Source organism: Ixodes scapularis, unplaced genomic scaffold, assembly GCF_016920785.2.
Source record: "Ixodes scapularis isolate PalLabHiFi unplaced genomic scaffold, ASM1692078v2 PGA_scaffold2__306_contigs__length_199485367, whole genome shotgun sequence".
Classification (NCBI taxonomy): domain Eukaryota; kingdom Metazoa; phylum Arthropoda; class Arachnida; order Ixodida; family Ixodidae; genus Ixodes; species Ixodes scapularis.
This window is the reverse complement of record NW_024609857.1, coordinates 192,352,168-192,368,334: the sequence shown is the minus strand read 5'-3', so window position 1 is coordinate 192,368,334 and position 16,167 is coordinate 192,352,168.

Sequence of the window (16,167 nt, the reverse complement as noted above, 5' to 3'; positions counted from 1 at the left end):
TCCGGACAGACAGTTGCCGGCCGTGTTTATGTCCCCGGCGGCCAAGCTGAAAATCAACACTTCCGGACAGACAGTTGCCGGCCGTGTTTACGTCCCCGGCGGCCAAGCTGAAAATCAACACTTCTGGCCAGACAGTTGCCGGCCGTGTTTATGTCCCCTGCGGCCAAGCTGAAAATCAACACTTCCGGACAGACAGTTGCCGGCCGTGTTTATGTCCCCGGCGGCCAAGCTGAAAATCAACACTTCCGGACAGACAGTTGCCGGCCGTGTTTATGTCCCCGGCGGCCAAGCTGAAAATCAACACTTCTGGCCAGACAGTTGCCGGCCGTGTTTATGTCCCCGGCGGCCAAGCTGAAAATCAACACTTCCGGACAGACAGTTGCCGGCCGTGTTTACGTCCCCGGCGGCCAAGCTGAAAATCGACACTTCTGGCCAGACAGTTGCCGGCCGTGTTTATGTCCCCGGCGGCCAAGCTGAAAATCAACACTTCCGGACAGACAGTTGCCGGCCGTGTTTATGTCCCCGGCGGCCAAGCTGAAAATCAACACTTCCGGACAGACAGTTGCCGGCCGTGTTTATGTCCCCGGCGGCCAAGCTGAAAATCAACACTTCTGGCCAGACAGTTGCCGGCCGTGTTTATGTCCCCGGCGGCCAAGCTGAAAATACACACTTCCGGACAGACAGTTGCCGGCCGTGTTTATGTCCACGGCGGCCAAGCTGAAAATCAACACTTCTGGCCAGACAGTTGCCGGCCGTGTTTATGTCCACAGCGGCCAAGCTGAAAATCAACACTTCCGGACAGACAGTTGCCGGCCGTGTTTATGTCCACGGCGGCCAAGCTGAAAATCAACACTTCTGGCCAGACAGTTGCCGGCCGTGTTTATGTCCACGGCGGCCAAGCTGAAAATCAACACTTCCGGACAGACAGTTGCCGGCCGTGTTTATGTCCACGGCGGCCAAGCTGAAAATCAACACTTCCGGACAGACAGTTGCCGGCCGTGTTTATGTCCACGGCGGCCAAGCTGAAAATCAACACTTCCGGACAGACATTTGCCGGCCGTGTTTATGTCCACGGCGGCCAAGCTGAAAATCAACACTTCTGGCCAGACAGTTGCCGGCCGTGTTTATGTCCACGGCGGCCAAGCTGAAAATCAACACTTCCGGACAGACAGTTGCCGGCCGTGTTTATGTCCACGGCGGCCAAGCTGAAAATCAACACTTCCGGACAGACAGTTGCCGGCCGTGTTTATGTCCTTGGCGGCCAAGCTGAAAATCAACACTTCCGGACAGACAGTTGCCGGCCGTGTTTATGTCCCCGGCGGCCAAGCTGAAAATCAACACTTCTGTCCAGACAGTTGCCGGCCGTGTTGATGTCCCCGGCGGCCAAGCTGAAAATCAACACTTCTGGCCAGGCAGTTGCCGGCCGTGTTTATGTCCCCGGCGGCCAAGCTGAAAATCAACACTTCCGGACAGACAGTTGCCGGCCGTGTTTATGTCCCCGGCGGCCAAGCTGAAAATCAACACTTCCGGACAGACAGTTGCCGGCCGTGTTTATGTCCACGGCGGCCAAGCTGAAAATCAACAATTCCGGACAGACAGTTGCCGGCCGTGTTTATGTCCCCGGCGGCCAAGCTGAAAATCAACACTTCCGGACAGACAGCTGCCGGCCGTGTTTATGTCCCCGGCGGCCAAGCTGAAAATCAACACTTCCGGACAGACAGTTGCCGGCCGTGTTTATGACCACGGCGGCCAAGCTGAAAATCAACACTTCCGGACAGACAGTTGCCGGCCGTGTTTATGTCCACGGCGGCCAAGCTGAAAATCAACACTTCCGGACAGACAGTTGCCGGCCGTGTTTATGTCCATGGCGGCCAAGCCGAAAATCAACACTTCCGGACAGACAGTTGCCGGCCGTGTTTATGTCCCCGGCGGCCAAGCTGAAAATCAACACTTCCGGACAGACAGTTGCCGGCCGTGTTTATGTCCCCGGCGGCCAAGCTGAAAATCAACACTTCTGGCCAGACAGCTGCCGGCCGTGTTTATGTCCCCGGCGGCCAAGCTGAAAATACACACTTCCGGACAGACAGTTGCCGGCCGTGTTTATGTCCACGGCGGCCAAGCTGAAAATCAACACTTCTGGCCAGACAGTTGCCGGCCGTGTTTATGTCCACGGCGGCCAAGCTGAAAATCAACACTTCCGGACAGACAGTTGCCGGCCGTGTTTATGTCCCCGGCTGCCAAGCTGAAAATCAACACTTCCGGACAGACAGTTGCCGGCCGTGTTTATGTCCTCGGCGGCCAAGCTGAAAATCAACACTTCTGGCCAGACAGTTGCCGGCCGTGTTTATGTCCCCGGCGGCGAAGCTGAAAATAAACACTTCTGGCCAGACAGTTGCCGGCCGTGTTTATGTCCCCGGTGGCCAAGCTGAAAATCAACACTTCCGGACAGACAGTTGCCGGCCGTGTTTATGTCCCCGGCGGCCAAGCTGAAAATCAACACTTCCGGACAGACAGTTGCCGGCCCTGTTTATGTCCGCGGCGGCCAAGCTGAAAATCAACACTTCCGGACAGACAGTTGCCGGACGTGTTTATGTCCCCGGCGGCCAAGCTGAAAATCAACACTTCCGGACAGACAGTTGCCGGCTGTGTTTATGTCCCCGGCGGCCAAGCTGAAAATCAACACTTCCGGACAGACAGTTGCCGGCCGTGTTTATGTCCCCGGCGGCCAAGCTGAAAATCAACACTTCTGGCCAGACAGTTGCCGGCCGTGTTTATGTCCACGGCGGCCAAGCTGAAAATCAACACTTCCGGACAGACAGTTGCCGGCCGTGTTTATGTCCCCGGCGGCCAAGCTGAAAATCAACACTTCCGGACAAACAGTTGCCGGCCGTGTTTACGTCCCCGGCGGCCAAGCTGAAAATCAACACTTCTGGCCAGACAGTTGCCGGCCGTGTTTATGTCCCCTGCGGCCAAGCTGAAAATCAACACTTCCGGACAGACAGTTGCCGGCCGTGTTTATGTCCCCGGCGGCCAAGCTGAAAATCAACACTTCCGGACAGACAGTTGCCGGCCGTGTTTATGTCCCCGGCGGCCAAGCTGAAAATCAACACTTCTGGCCAGACAGTTGCCGGCCGTGTTTATGTCCCCGGCGGCCAAGCTGAAAATCAACACTTCCGGACAGACAGTTGCCGGCCGTGTTTACGTCCCCGGCGGCCAAGCTGAAAATCGACACTTCTGGCCAGACAGTTGCCGGCCGTGTTTATGTCCCCGGCGGCCAAGCTGAAAATCAACACTTCCGGACAGACAGTTGCCGGCCGTGTTTATGTCCCCGGCGGCCAAGCTGAAAATCAACACTTCCGGACAGACAGTTGCCGGCCGTGTTTATGTCCCCGGCGGCCAAGCTGAAAATCAACACTTCTGGCCAGACAGTTGCCGGCCGTGTTTATGTCCCCGGCGGCCAAGCTGAAAATACACACTTCCGGACAGACAGTTGCCGGCCGTGTTTATGTCCACGGCGGCCAAGCTGAAAATCAACACTTCTGGCCAGTCAGTTGCCGGCCGTGTTTATGTCCACAGCGGCCAAGCTGAAAATCAACACTTCCGGACAGACAGTTGCCGGCCGTGTTTATGTCCACGGCGGCCAAGCTGAAAATCAACACTTCCGGACAGACAGTTGCCGGCCGTGTTTATGTCCACGGCGGCCAAGCTGAAAATCAACACTTCCGGACAGACAGTTGCCGGCCGTGTTTATGTCCACGGCGGCCAAGCTGAAAATCAACACTTCTGGCCACACAGTTGCCGGCCGTGTTTATGTCCACGGCGGCCAAGCTGAAAATCAACACTTCCGGACAGACAGTTGCCGGCCGTGTTTATGTCCACGGCGGCCAAGCTGAAAATCAACACTTCCGGACAGACAGTTGCCGGCCGTGTTTATGTCCACGGCGGCCAAGCTGAAAATCAACACTTCCGGACAGACATTTGCCGGCCGTGTTTTTGTCCACGGCGGCCAAGCTGAAAATCAACACTTCTGGCCAGACAGTTGCCGGCCGTGTTTATGTCCACGGCGGCCAAGCTGAAAATCAACACTTCCGGACAGACAGTTGCCGGCCGTGTTTATGTCCACGGCGGCCAAGCTGAAAATCAACACTTCCGGACAGACATTTGCCGGCCGTGTTTATGTCCACGGCGGCCAAGCTGAAAATCAGCACTTCTGGCCAGACAGTTGCCGGCCGTGTTTATGTCCACCGCGGCCAAGCTGAAAATCAACACTTCCGGACAGACAGTTGCCGGCCGTGTTTATGTCCCCGGCGGCCAAGCTGAAAATCAACACTTCCGGACAGACAGTTGCCGGCCGTGTTTATGTCCACGGCGGCCAAGCTAAAAATCAACACTTCTGGCCAGACAGTGGCCGGCAGTGTTTATGTCACCGGCGGCCAAGCTGAAAATCAACACTTCTGGCCAGACAGTTGCCGGCCGTGTTTATGTCCCCGGCGGCCAAGCTGAAAATCAACACTTCCGGACAGACAGTTGCCGGCCGTGTTTATGTCCACGGCGGTCAAGCTAAAAATCAACACTTCTGGCCAGACAGTTGCCGGCAGTGTTTATGTCACTGGCGGCCAAGCTGAAAATCAACACTTCTGGCCAGACAGTTGCCGGCCGAGTTTATGTCCCCGGCGGCCAAGCTGAAAATCAACACTTCCGGACAGACAGTTGCCGGTCGTGTTTATGTCCCCGGCGGCCAAGCTGAAAATCAACACTTCCGGACAGACAGTTGCCGGCCGTGTTTATGTCCACGGCGGCCAAGCTGAAAATCAACACTTCTGGCCAGACAGTTGCCGGCCGTGTTTATGTCCACGGCAGCCAAGCTGAAAATCAACACTTCCGGACAGACAGTTGTCGGCCGTGTTTATGTCCCCGGCGGCCAAGCTGAAAATCAACACTTCCGGACAGACAGTTGCCGGCCGTGTTTATGTCCCCGGCGGCCAAGCTGAAAATCAACACTTCTGGCCAGACAGTTGCCGGCCGTGTTTATGTCCACCGCGGCCAAGCTGAAAATCAACACTTCTGGCCAGGCAGTTGCCGGCCGTGTTTATGTCCCCGCCGGCCAAGCTGAAAATCAACACTTCCGGACAGACAGTTGCCGGCCGTGTTTATCTCCCCGGCGGCCAAGCTGAAAATCAACACTTCCGGACAGACAGGGTCCGGCCTGTGTATGTCCACGGCGGCCAAGCTGAAAATCAACACTTCCGGACAGACAGTTGCCGGCCGTGTTTATGTCCACGGCGGCCAAGCTGAAAATCAACACTTCCGGACAGACAGTTGCCGGCCGTGTTTATGTCCATGGCGGCCAAGCTGAAAATCAACACTTCCGGACAGACAGTTGCCGGCCGTGTTTATGTCCCCGGCGGCCAAGCTGAAAATCAACACTTCTGGCCAGACAGTTGCCGGCCGTGTTTATGTCCCCGGCGGCCAAGCTGAAACTACACACTTCCGGACAGACAGTTGCCGGCCGTGTTTATGTCCACGGCGGCCAAGCTGAAAATCAACACTTCTGGCCAGACAGTTGCCGGCCGTGTTTATGTCCACGGCGGCCAAGCTGAAAATCAACATTTCCGGACAGACAGTTGCCGGCCGTGTTTATGTCCCCGGCGGCCAAGCTGAAAATCAACACTTCCGGACAGACAGTTGCCGGCCGTGTTTATGTCCCCGGCGGCCAAGCTGAAAATCAACACTTCTGGCCAGACAGTTGCCGGCCGTGTTTATGTGCCCGGCGGCGAAGCTGAAAATCAACACTTCTGGCCAGACAGTTGCCGGCCGTGTTTATGTCCCCGGCGGCCAAGCTGAAAATCAACACCTCCGGACAGACAGTTGCCGGCCGTGTTTATGTCCCCGGCGGCCAAGCTGAAAATCAACACTTCCGGACAGACAGTTGCCGGCCGTGTTTATGTCCGCGGCGGCCAAGCTGAAAATCAACACTTCCGGACAGACAGTTGCCGGACGTGTTTATGTCCCCGGCGGCCAAGCTGAAAATCAACACTTCCGGACAGACAGTTGCCGGCTGTGTTTATGTCCCCGGCGGCCAAGCTGAAAATCAACACTTCCGGACAGACAGTTGCCGGCCGTGTTTATGTCCCCGGCGGCCAAGCTGAAAATCAACACCTCTGGCCAGACAGTTGCCGGCCGTGTTTATGTCCCCGGCGGCCAAGCTGAAAATCAACAATTCCGGACAGACAGTTGTCGGCCGTGTTTATGTCCACGGCGGCCAAGCTGAAAATCAACAATTCCGGACAGACAGTTGCCGGCCGTGTTTATGTCCACGGCGGCCAAGCTGAAAATCAACACTTCCGGACAGACAGTTGCCGGCCGTGTTTATGTCCCCGGCGGCCAAGCTGAAAATCAACACTTCCGGAAAGACAGTTGCCGGCCGTGTTTACGTCCCCGGCGGCCAAGCTGAAAATGAACACTTCTGGCCAGACAGTTGCCGGCCGTGTTTATGTCCCCGGCGGCCAAGCTGAAAATCGACACTTCCGGACAGACAGTTGCCGGCCGTGTTTATGTCCCCGGCGGCCAAGCTGAAAATCAACAGTTCCGGACAGACAGTTGCCGGCCGTGTTTATGTCCCCGGCGGCCAAGCTGAAAATCAACACTTCCGGAAAGACAGTTGCCGGCCGTGTTTACGTCCCCGGCGGCCAAGCTGAAAATGAACACTTCTGGCCAGACAGTTGCCGGCCGTGTTTATGTCCCCGGCGGCCAAGCTGAAAATCGACACTTCCGGACAGACAGTTGCCGGCCGTGTTTATGTCCCCGGCGACCAAGCTGAAAATCAACAGTTCCGGACAGACAGTTGCCGGCCGTGTTTATGTCCCCGACGGCCGAGCTGAAAATCAACACTTCCGGAAAGACAGTTGCCGGCCGTGTTTATGTCCCCGGCGGCCATGCTGAATATCAACACTTCCGGACAGACAGTTGCCGGCCGTGTTTATGTCCCCGGCGGCCAAGCTGAAAATCAACACTTCTGGCCAGACAGTGTCCGGCCGTGTTTATGTCCCCGGCGGCCAAGCTGAAAATCAACACTTCCGGACAGACAGTTGCCGGCCGTGTTTATGTCCCCGGCGGCCAAGCTGAAAATCAACACTTCCGGACAGACAGTTGCCGGCGGTGTTTATTTCCACGGCGGCCAAGCTGAAAATCAACACTTCCGGACAGACAGTTGCCGGCCGTGTTTATGTCCCCGGCGGCCAAGCTGAAAATCAACACTTCCGGACAGACAGTTGCCGGCCGTGTTTATGTCCCCGGCGGCCAAGCTGAAAATCAACACTTCTGGCCAGACAGTTGCCGGCCGTGTTTATGTCCCCGGCGGCGAAGCTGAAAATCAACACTTCTGGCCAGACAGTTGCCGGCCGTGTTTATGTCCCCGGCGGCCAAGCTGAAAATCAAAACCTCCGGACAGACAGTTGCCGGCCGTGTTTATGTCCCCGGCGGCCAAGCTGAAAATCAACACTTCCGGACAGACAGTTGCCGGCCGTGTTTATGTCCGCGGCGGCCAAGCTGAAAATCAACACTTCCGGACAGACAGTTGCCGGACGTGTTTATGTCCCCGGCGGCCAAGCTGAAAATCAACACTTCCGGACAGACAGTTGCCGGCTGTGTTTATGTCCCCGGCGGCCAAGCTGAAAATCAACACTTCCGGACAGACAGTTGCCGGCCGTGTTTATGTCCCCGGCGGCCAAGCTGAAAATCAACACCTCTGGCCAGACAGTTGCCGGCCGTGTTTATGTCCCCGGCGGCCAAGCTGAAAATCAACACTTCCGGACAGACAGTTGCCGGCCGTGTTTATGTCCCCGGCGGCCAAGCTGAAAATCAACACTTCCGGACAGACAGTTGCCGGCCGTGTTTAGGTCGCCGGCGGCCAAGCTGAAAATCAACACTTCTGGCCAGACAGTTGCCGGCCGTGTTTATGTCCCCGGCGGCGAAGCTGAAAATCAACACTTCTGGCCAGACAGTTGCCGGCCGTGTTTATGTCCCCGGCGGCCAAGCTGAAAATCAACACTTCCGGACAGACAGTTGCCGGCCGTGTTTATGTCCCCGGCGGCCAAGCTGAAAATCAACACTTCCGGACAGACAGTTGCCGGCCGTGTTTATGTCCGCGGCGGCCAAGCTGAAAATCAACACTTCCGGACAGACAGTTGCCGGACGTGTTTATGTCCCCGGCGGCCAAGCTGAAAATCAACACTTCCGGACAGACAGTTGCCGGCTGTGTTTATGTCCCCGGCGGCCAAGCTGAAAATCAACACTTCCGGACAGACATTTGCCGGCCGTGTTTTTGTCCACGGCGGCCAAGCTGAAAATCAACACTTCTGGCCAGACAGTTGCCGGCCGTGTTTATGTCCACGGCGGCCAAGCTGAAAATCAACACTTCCGGACAGACAGTTGCCGGCCGTGTTTATGTCCACGGCGGCCAAGCTGAAAATCAACACTTCCGGACAGACATTTGCCGGCCGTGTTTATGTCCACGGCGGCCAAGCTGAAAATCAGCACTTCTGGCCAGACAGTTGCCGGCCGTGTTTATGTCCACCGCGGCCAAGCTGAAAATCAACACTTCCGGACAGACAGTTGCCGGCCGTGTTTATGTCCCCGGCGGCCAAGCTGAAAATCAACACTTCCGGACAGACAGTTGCCGGCCGTGTTTATGTCCACGGCGGCCAAGCTAAAAATCAACACTTCTGGCCAGACAGTGGCCGGCAGTGTTTATGTCACCGGCGGCCAAGCTGAAAATCAACACTTCTGGCCAGACAGTTGCCGGCCGTGTTTATGTCCCCGGCGGCCAAGCTGAAAATCAACACTTCCGGACAGACAGTTGCCGGCCGTGTTTATGTCCACGGCGGTCAAGCTAAAAATCAACACTTCTGGCCAGACAGTTGCCGGCAGTGTTTATGTCACTGGCGGCCAAGCTGAAAATCAACACTTCTGGCCAGACAGTTGCCGGCCGAGTTTATGTCCCCGGCGGCCAAGCTGAAAATCAACACTTCCGGACAGACAGTTGCCGGTCGTGTTTATGTCCCCGGCGGCCAAGCTGAAAATCAACACTTCTGGACAGACAGTTGCCGGCCGTGTTTATGTCCACGGCGGCCAAGCTGAAAATCAACACTTCTGGCCAGACAGTTGCCGGCCGTGTTTATGTCCACGGCAGCCAAGCTGAAAATCAACACTTCCGGACAGACAGTTGTCGGCCGTGTTTATGTCCCCGGCGGCCAAGCTGAAAATCAACACTTCCGGACAGACAGTTGCCGGCCGTGTTTATGTCCCCGGCGGCCAAGCTGAAAATCAACACTTCTGGCCAGACAGTTGCCGGCCGTGTTTATGTCCCCGGCGGCCAAGCTGAAAATCAACACTTCTGGCCAGGCAGTTGCCGGCCGTGTTTATGTCCCCGCCGGCCAAGCTGAAAATCAACACTTCCGGACAGACAGTTGCCGGCCGTGTTTATCTCCCCGGCGGCCAAGCTGAAAATCAACACTTCCGGACAGACAGGGTCCGGCCGTGTTTATGTCCACGGCGGCCAAGCTGAAAATCAACACTTCCGGACAGACAGTTGCCGGCCGTGTTTATGTCCACGGCGGCCAAGCTGAAAATCAACACTTCCGGACAGACAGTTGCCGGCCGTGTTTATGTCCATGGCGGCCAAGCTGAAAATCAACACTTCCGGACAGACAGTTGCCGGCCGTGTTTATGTCCCCGGCGGCCAAGCTGAAAATCAACACTTCTGGCCAGACAGTTGCCGGCCGTGTTTATGTCCCCGGCGGCCAAGCTGAAACTACACACTTCCGGACAGACAGTTGCCGGCCGTGTTTATGTCCACGGCGGCCAAGCTGAAAATCAACACTTCTGGCCAGACAGTTGCCGGCCGTGTTTATGTCCACGGCGGCCAAGCTGAAAATCAACATTTCCGGACAGACAGTTGCCGGCCGTGTTTATGTCCCCGGCGGCCAAGCTGAAAATCAACACTTCCGGACAGACAGTTGCCGGCCGTGTTTATGTCCCCGGCGGCCAAGCTGAAAATCAACACTTCTGGCCAGACAGTTGCCGGCCGTGTTTATGTGCCCGGCGGCGAAGCTGAAAATCAACACTTCTGGCCAGACAGTTGCCGGCCGTGTTTATGTCCCCGGCGGCCAAGCTGAAAATCAACACCTCCGGACAGACAGTTGCCGGCCGTGTTTATGTCCCCGGCGGCCAAGCTGAAAATCAACACTTCCGGACAGACAGTTGCCGGCCGTGTTTATGTCCGCGGCGGCCAAGCTGAAAATCAACACTTCCGGACAGACAGTTGCCGGACGTGTTTATGTCCCCGGCGGCCAAGCTGAAAATCAACACTTCCGGACAGACAGTTGCCGGCTGTGTTTATGTCCCCGGCGGCCAAGCTGAAAATCAACACTTCCGGACAGACAGTTGCCGGCCGTGTTTATGTCCCCGGCGGCCAAGCTGAAAATCAACACCTCTGGCCAGACAGTTGCCGGCCGTGTTTATGTCCCCGGCGGCCAAGCTGAAAATCAACAATTCCGGACAGACAGTTGTCGGCCGTGTTTATGTCCACGGCGGCCAAGCTGAAAATCAACAATTCCGGACAGACAGTTGCCGGCCGTGTTTATGTCCACGGCGGCCAAGCTGAAAATCAACACTTCCGGACAGACAGTTGCCGGCCGTGTTTATGTCCCCGGCGGCCAAGCTGAAAATCAACACTTCCGGAAAGACAGTTGCCGGCCGTGTTTACGTCCCCGGCGGCCAAGCTGAAAATGAACACTTCTGGCCAGACAGTTGCCGGCCGTGTTTATGTCCCCGGCGGCCAAGCTGAAAATCGACACTTCCGGACAGACAGTTGCCGGCCGTGTTTATGTCCCCGGCGGCCAAGCTGAAAATCAACAGTTCCGGACAGACAGTTGCCGGCCGTGTTTATGTCCCCGGCGGCCAAGCTGAAAATCAACACTTCCGGAAAGACAGTTGCCGGCCGTGTTTACGTCCCCGGCGGCCAAGCTGAAAATGAACACTTCTGGCCAGACAGTTGCCGGCCGTGTTTATGTCCCCGGCGGCCAAGCTGAAAATCGACACTTCCGGACAGACAGTTGCCGGCCGTGTTTATGTCCCCGGCGACCAAGCTGAAAATCAACAGTTCCGGACAGACAGTTGCCGGCCGTGTTTATGTCCCCGACGGCCGAGCTGAAAATCAACACTTCCGGAAAGACAGTTGCCGGCCGTGTTTATGTCCCCGGCGGCCATGCTGAAAATCAACACTTCCGGACAGACAGTTGCCGGCCGTGTTTATGTCCCCGGCGGCCAAGCTGAAAATCAACACTTCTGGCCAGACAGTGTCCGGCCGTGTTTATGTCCCCGGCGGCCAAGCTGAAAATCAACACTTCCGGACAGACAGTTGCCGGCCGTGTTTATGTCCCCGGCGGCCAAGCTGAAAATCAACACTTCCGGACAGACAGTTGCCGGCGGTGTTTATTTCCACGGCGGCCAAGCTGAAAATCAACACTTCCGGACAGACAGTTGCCGGCCGTGTTTATGTCCCCGGCGGCCAAGCTGAAAATCAACACTTCCGGACAGACAGTTGCCGGCCGTGTTTATGTCCCCGGCGGCCAAGCTGAAAATCAACACTTCTGGCCAGACAGTTGCCGGCCGTGTTTATGTCCCCGGCGGCGAAGCTGAAAATCAACACTTCTGGCCAGACAGTTGCCGGCCGTGTTTATGTCCCCGGCGGCCAAGCTGAAAATCAAAACCTCCGGACAGACAGTTGCCGGCCGTGTTTATGTCCCCGGCGGCCAAGCTGAAAATCAACACTTCCGGACAGACAGTTGCCGGCCGTGTTTATGTCCGCGGCGGCCAAGCTGAAAATCAACACTTCCGGACAGACAGTTGCCGGACGTGTTTATGTCCCCGGCGGCCAAGCTGAAAATCAACACTTCCGGACAGACAGTTGCCGGCTGTGTTTATGTCCCCGGCGGCCAAGCTGAAAATCAACACTTCCGGACAGACAGTTGCCGGCCGTGTTTATGTCCCCGGCGGCCAAGCTGAAAATCAACACCTCTGGCCAGACAGTTGCCGGCCGTGTTTATGTCCCCGGCGGCCAAGCTGAAAATCAACACTTCCGGACAGACAGTTGCCGGCCGTGTTTATGTCCCCGGCGGCCAAGCTGAAAATCAACACTTCCGGACAGACAGTTGCCGGCCGTGTTTAGGTCGCCGGCGGCCAAGCTGAAAATCAACACTTCTGGCCAGACAGTTGCCGGCCGTGTTTATGTCCCCGGCGGCGAAGCTGAAAATCAACACTTCTGGCCAGACAGTTGCCGGCCGTGTTTATGTCCCCGGCGGCCAAGCTGAAAATCAACACTTCCGGACAGACAGTTGCCGGCCGTGTTTATGTCCCCGGCGGCCAAGCTGAAAATCAACACTTCCGGACAGACAGTTGCCGGCCGTGTTTATGTCCGCGGCGGCCAAGCTGAAAATCAACACTTCCGGACAGACAGTTGCCGGACGTGTTTATGTCCCCGGCGGCCAAGCTGAAAATCAACACTTCCGGACAGACAGTTGCCGGCTGTGTTTATGTCCCCGGCGGCCAAGCTGAAAATCAACACTTCCGGACAGGCAGTTGCCGGCCGTGTTTATGTCCCCGGCGGCCAAGCTGAAAATCAACACTTCTGGCCAGACAGTTGCCGGCCGTGTTTATGTCCACGGCGGCCAAGCTGAAAATCAACATTTCCGGACAGACAGTTGCCGGCCGTGTTTATGTCCCCGGCGGCCAAGCTGAAAATCAACACTTCCGGACAGACAGTTGCCGGCCGTGTTTACGTCCCCGGCGGCCAAGCTGAAAATACACACTTCTGGCCAGACAGTTGCCGGCCGTGTTTATGTCCCCGGCGGCCAAGCTGAAAATCAACACTTCCGGACAGACAGCTGCCGGCCGTGTTTATGTCCCCGGCGGCCAAGCTGAAAATCAACACTTCCGGACAGACAGTTGCCGGCCGTGTTTATGTCCCCGGCGGCCAAGCTGAAAATCAACACTTCTGGCCAGACAGTTGCCGGCCGTGTTTATGTCCCCGGCGGCCAAGCTGAAAATACACACTTCCGGACAGACAGTTGCAGGCCGTGTTTATGTCCACGGCGGCCAAGCTGAAAATCAACACTTCTGGCCAGACAGTTGCCGGCCGTGTTTATGTCCACGGCGGCCAAGCTGAAAATCAACACTTCCGGACAGACAGTTGCCGGCCGTGTTTATGTCCACGGCGGCCAAGCTGAAAATCAACACTTCCGGACAGACTGTTGCCGGCCGTGTTTATGTCCACGGCGGCCAAGCTGAAAATCAACACTTCTGGCCAGACAGTTGCCGGCCGTGTTTATGTCCACGGCGGCCAAGCTGAAAATCAACACTTCCGGACAGACAGTTGCCGGCCGTGTTTATGTCCACGGCGGCCAAGCTGAAAATCAACACTTCCGGACAGACAGTTGCCGGCCGTGTTTATGTCCACGGCGGCCAAGCTGAAAATCAACACTTCCGGACAGACATTTGCCGGCCGTGTTTATGTCCACGGCGGCCAAGCTGAAAATCAACACTTCTGGCCAGACAGTTGCCGGCCGTGTTTATGTCCACGGCGGCCAAGCTGAAAATCAACACTTCCGGACAGACAGTTGCCGGCCGTGTTTATGTCCATGGCGGCCAAGCTGGAAATCAACACTTACGGACAGACATTTGCCGGCCGTGTTTATGTCCACGGCGGCCAAGCTGAAAATCAACACTTCTGGCCAGACAGTTGCCGGCCGTGTTTATGTCCACCGCGGCCAAGCTGAAAATCAACACTTCCGGACAGACAGTTGCCGGCCGTGTTTATGTCCCCGGCGGCCAAGCTGAAAATCAACACTTCCGGACAGACAGTTGCCGGCCGTGTTTATGTCCACGGCGGCCAAGCTAAAAATCAACACTTCTGGCCAGACAGTTGCCGGCAGTGTTTATGTCACCGGCGGCCGAGCTGAAAATCAACACTTCTGGCCAGACAGTTGCCGGCCGTGTTTATGTCCCCGGCAGCCAAGCTGAAAATCAACACTTCCGGACAGACAGCTGCCGGCCGTGTTTATGTCCACGGCGGTCAAGCTACAAATCAACACTTCTGGCCAGACAGTTGCCGGCCGTGTTTATGTCCCCGGCGGCCAAGCTGAAAATCAACACTTCCGGACAGACAGTTGCCGGCCGTGTTTATGTCCACGGCGGCCAAGCTTAAAATCAACACTTCTGGCCAGACAGTTGCCGGCCGTGTTTATGTCCACGGCGGCCAAGCTGAAAATCAACACTTCCGGAAAGACAGTAGTCGGCCGTGTTTATGTCCCCGGCGGCCAAGCTGAAAATCAACACTTCCGGACAGACAGTTGCCGGCCGTGTTTATGTCCCCGGCGGCCAAGCTGAAAATCAACACTTCTGGCCAGACAGTTTCCGGCCGTGTTTATGTCCCCGGCGGCCAAGCTGAAAATCAACACTTCTGGCCAGGCAGTTGCCGGCCGTGTTTATGTCCCCGGCGGCCAAGCTGAAAATCAACACTTCCGGACAGACAGTTGCCGGCCGTGTTTATCTCCCCGGCGGCCAAGCTGAAAATCAACACTTCCGGACAGACAGTTGCCGGCCGTGTTTATGTCCACGGCGGCCAAGCTGAAAATCAACACTTCTGGCCAGACAGTTGCCGGCCGTGTTTATGTCCCAGGCGGCCAAGCTGAAAATACACACTTCCGGACAGACAGTTGCCGGCCGTGTTTATGTCCACGGCGGCCAAGCTGAAAATCAACACTTCTGGCCAGACAGTTGCCGGCCGTGTTTCTGTCCACGGCGGCCAAGCTGAAAATCAACACTTCCGGACAGACAGTTGCCGGCCGTGTTTATGTCCCCGGCGGTCAAGCTGAAAATCAACACTTCCGGACAGACAGTTGCCGGCCGTGTTTATGTCCCCGGCGGCCAAGCTGAAAATCAACACTTCTGACCAGACAGTTGCCGGCCGTGTTTATGTCCCCGGCGGCCAAGCTGAAAATCAACACTTCCGGACAGACAGTTGCCGGCCGTGTTTATGTCCCCGGCGGCCAAGCTGAAAATCAACACTTCCGGACAGACAGTTACCGGCCGTGTTTATGTCCCCGGCGGCCAAGCTGAAAATCAACACTTCTGGCCAGACAGTTGCCGGCCGTGTTTATGTCCCCGGCGGCCAAGCTGAAACTACACACTTCCGGACAGACAGTTGCCGGCCGTGTTTATGTCCACGGCGGCCAAGCTGGAAATCAACACTTCTGGCCAGACAGTTGCCGGCCGTGTTTATGTCCACGGCGGCCAAGCTGAAAATCAACACTTCCGGACAGACAGTTGCCGGCCGTGTTTATGTCCCCGGCGGCCAAGCTGAAAATCAACACTTCCGGACAGACAGTTGCCGGCCGTGTTTATGTCCCCGGCGGCCAAGCTGAAAATCAACACTTCTGGCCAGACAGTTGCCGGCCGTGTTTATGTCCCCGGCGGCGAAGCTGAAAATCAACACTTCTGGCCAGACAGTTGCCGGCCGTGTTTATGTCCCCGGCGGCCAAGCTGAAAATCAACACCTCCGGACAGACAGTTGCCGGCCGTGTTTATGTCCCCGGCGGCCAAGCTGAAAATCAACACTTCCGGACAGACAGTTGCCGGCCGTGTTTATGTCCGCGGCGGCCAAGCTGAAAATCAACACTTCCGGACAGACAGTTGCCGGACGTGTTTATGTCCCCGGCGGCCAAGCTGAAAATCAACACTTCCGGACAGACAGTTGCCGGCTGTGTTTATGTCCCCGGCGGCCAAGCTGAAAATCAACACTTCGGGACAGACAGTTGCCGGCCGTGTTTATGTCCCCGGCGGCCAAGCTGAAAATCAACACCTCTGGCCAGACAGTTGCCGGCCGTGTTTATGTCCCCGGCGGCCAAGCTGAAAATCAACACTTCCGGACAGACAGTTGCCGGCCGTGTTTATGTCCACGGCGGCCAAGCTGAAAATCAACAATTCCGGACAGACAGTTGCCGGCCGTGTTTATGTCCACGGCGGCCAAGCTGAAAATCAACACTTCCGGAAAGACAGTTGCCGGCCGTGTTTACGTCCCCGGCGGCCAAGCTGAAAATGAACACTTCT